Source organism: Geospiza fortis, unplaced genomic scaffold, assembly GCF_000277835.1.
Source record: "Geospiza fortis unplaced genomic scaffold, GeoFor_1.0 scaffold55, whole genome shotgun sequence".
Classification (NCBI taxonomy): domain Eukaryota; kingdom Metazoa; phylum Chordata; class Aves; order Passeriformes; family Thraupidae; genus Geospiza; species Geospiza fortis.
Window position 1 is genome coordinate 10,828,337 of NW_005054308.1, and position 3,735 is coordinate 10,832,071.

Below are 3,735 nucleotides of genomic sequence, written 5' to 3' on the forward strand. Positions count from 1 at the left end.
CAGGGCAGTGTGGGAGGGGCTGGATGCGCTCAGGAGAACCAGGGGGACTCAAACGCAGAGTGCACCAGGGCAGAGCCCTGCAGGGATGCCTGGTGCTGCTGGGTGATGGGTGCCAATAACTCCAGGTGAAAATGGGCTGTGGCACCAGGCTGAGCAGCAGCAGGGCCCTGGCTGCGGGGCTGCAGGAGCAGGAGGCACCAAACAAACCCAGGAGGAGGAGAAAAGAGGGTGATGAAGGTGCTGAGCATCCCAAGGGCTTCACGGGATGGCAGCAGAGGAGTCTGGGGTCTGCTGCGGCACTGTGCTGTCCCCTGGGCTGGTTCTTCACCCAAATCTCAGATCAGCTCCTGAATTCCATCCCTGCTGTTCTCCTGGCTGACCCAGGGCAGGGTGGCAGTGACAGCATTGCAGCTCCTCAGCAGGGAAAAAATTGGTCCCCAAGCAAGGAAAGAATCAAAATGACACATTTCCAGCTGAATTAATGATGAGACAATTAATCATCCCAATGAAAACCAGTGGAGAACTCGGAGAGCCCTAAGCCATAGAGATGCTCCAGGCAGGAGCACCCTGGGGTTTCACACTGCCCTGGGAGGAGCTGCAGGCAGCACTGCCAGGGGAATTTGGGAATGTTATCACAGGACAGCCTGAAAAGGAAAATTTGGGAATTTTATCCAAGGACAGCCTGAAAAGGAGAATTTGGGAATTTTATCACAGACCAGCCTAAAAAGGAGAAGTCAGGAATTTTATCCCAGGCCAGCCTGAAAAACTGCACAGATCCCTGTGGAGTCACCCCCTGCTTTTTAGTGCCACTGAGCACTAAAAATCTCATCCCTGCTGTCTGTGGACATTCCCAAAATCACCTTGTGTGCCACCCACCCACCTCAGAGCCTTGTCCAACCTCTGCAGGCAGGGATGGATTTTCCCCCAGGAGAGATTTCCTCCAGGATGGATTTGCTCCAGGATGGATTCTCCTCCAGGATGGATTTTCCTCCAGGATAGATTTCCCCCAGGATGGATTTCCCCCAAGATGGATTTCCTCCATCTCCCGACCTTTCTCTCTGGATTTGCAGAGCTCTGGGCTCAGCCCTGGGTTGGCACCGGAGCAGTGTGAGCCTCGTTTGCCAAGGGCCCACACAGCCCCAGACAATTGTCCAGACACCTTCCTGAAGTTCCTAAATCCTGAGAGAAAAGGGCAGTGAGGAGATGGCTGCAGCCCATGGCTGCAATAAACCCTCTCTTCATCCTTTCATGGTCCGAGCTATGGACATGAATTATGGCAGCTTTAAACCTTTCTCAAACGGCCGCTAAAGAGCATTGTTCAGCCGGGATGTCAGCGCTTGCTGCCTGAATGAGGCTCTTTTACGAGGCACTTTAATCCTTCCAGGAATCCAGCGACCCCTTTTCCACCCACAGATCCACTCCCGGCTCTCGTTTTCTGTCCTGTTTGTTCCTCGAGGCTCTGGCGTGGCAGCCCCGTCGCTTCCAGATGCAAACGGGTTCTTAAAAACCCCACATCTGGATGGATTTGGGGCTAAAAACCCCACATCTGGCTGGATTTAGGGCTAAAAACCCCACATCTGGCTGGATTTGGGGCTAACTGGCTGGATTTAGGGCTAAAAACCCCACATCTGGCTGGATTTGGGGCTAACCCCACATCTGGATGGATTTGGCGCTAAAAACCCCACACCTGGCTGGATTTGGGGCTAACCCCACATCTGGATGGATTTGGGGCTAAAAACCCCATATCTGGCTGGATTTGGAGCTAAACCCCACACCTGGCTGGATTTGGGGCTAAATCCCAAATCTGGCTGGATTTGGGGCTAAACCCCACACCTGGCTGGATTTGGGGCTAAATCCCAAATCTGGCTGGATTTGGGGCTAAACCCCACATCTGGCTGGATTTGGGGCTGCCTGGCAAACTGCAGAGAAAGCAGCGGCTTCTCTTGTGAATTCTGCAATTTTTAAGGTCATCCCCGTGCGATGCCGTCCTGTGGTGCCCTGTGGCCTCTGGACATGGATTTGGCTTCTGGGATGGAGGAGGATGGAGGGGCTGTGCCCTCAGAGAGCCACGGGCCCCCCAGGCACAGCCACATCCCTTTGGGATGGCCCTTCATCTCTTGGCATCCTCTGAAAATCCTGCTTTAAAAATAAGCAGCAGGTGCTTTCCCTGCTTTCCTTATTTCCCTTCTGGATGTTTCATCCCTTTCCCTGCTTTCCTTATTCCCCTTCTGGGTGTTGCATCCCTTTCCCTGCTGCCTTAACCCCAATATAATTCCTGAGGCTTTTCCTTGCTGGGGCACAAGCTGAATTCACATTTATTTCCATTCAAAAGGCACAAATCCCAGCAAATGTTGATTTAAACCATTCCAGGCTGGTCATTTACCACCATTTTGATTGCTAGAGGAGAATGCTGAGTTCCCAGATGCTCTGGATTGGTCTCCATGGAAATGGGAAGGAACCTTTGGATTGCACAGTCCAGAGGCTGAGGTTTTGTCTTGGCTGTGATGGGGGCTGCTCTGCTTTGCTTTCTGTGTCAGTGAAATTCCTGATGGAAATAGAAATGTGGCAGCCCAGGCCGTCACCTGACAGCAGGAAACGAAAACCAGGAAGATTACAAAAATGGAAATGATGGTCATTAAAGCACAAAAAAACCCCATCAAAATAAATCTGGACATTATAAACACCCAGCTGCTGCTTCATCCATGCTGCATCCAGGGCTGCTTGTGGCTGGAAAGTGGAAAAGCAGGGAATTACCCAGTGCTGCTAGCCATTGACTGCTTCCTGCAGCTTCTGCCTGCAGCCTGCGCCTGCTCTTAGGGTTCATCTTCCTCCCAAGGCTGCCCAAGGCTCTGGAAAGGCTGGGTGGGCATCCAGGGATGCAGGTGACCACGAGCTGTGTTTGCAGTGGCAACCAGGCAATGGAACAGGGAGCTCCAGGTGGCTCCTGGTGGCTCCTGGTGGCCCCAAGTGTCACAGAGGCAATGTGGGAAAGAGGCTGGTCCTGGAACTCAGGATCTGAATGGCCAAGAAGGGATAATGAGGAGCATAAAAGCAGGCAGAGGGGACATCCCAGAGGCAGCAGCAGCACCCAGAGGGATCCCTGGTTCAGGGAATGAGGAGCAAAGGAAAGGATGGTTCTTCATCAGGGACACACAGAAGGGGATGGGTACAAGGAAGAGGGGAAGTTGAGGCTGGATTTTGGGAAGGAATTGTTCCCTGTGAGGGTATCAGGCCCTGGCACAGGGTGTCCAGAGCAGCTGGGGCTGCCCCAGTTGGACATTGGGGTTTGGAGCCTTGCAAGAAACATCAGAAAAAATTGTGGAGGAATTCCACACCCAGCAGACGTGGGGAAGGGTCTGTGCTTTGTTTGGCAGCTTTGAAAAGTCATTTCAGATGTTTCTTTCTGGAAAACAAAGAAGTCCCAGCCCCATGGTGGCTTTGTTCCCTTTTCCAGAGGTGAGGGGAGTGCGCTGACCCAGCATTGCTCCACTTCCTTCCCCCCTCCTCAGCTGCACAAGTTTTGTGACTTTGATGGGTTTTAAACAGCAAAGGAGGGGGCTGGGAGAGAAATGAGAGAAATGAGAACACCCTGGGCATCATCTCCACAAGTGCATTCCAGGACAGAGCAAACAAAGAGGAAATTAAATTCTCCACTTTTCTTTTATCACCCAAAGCAAAGCCCAATGAATGCGTCAATCCAAAATTAAATTTTCTATGTTTAAGAAGCCTCCCCCC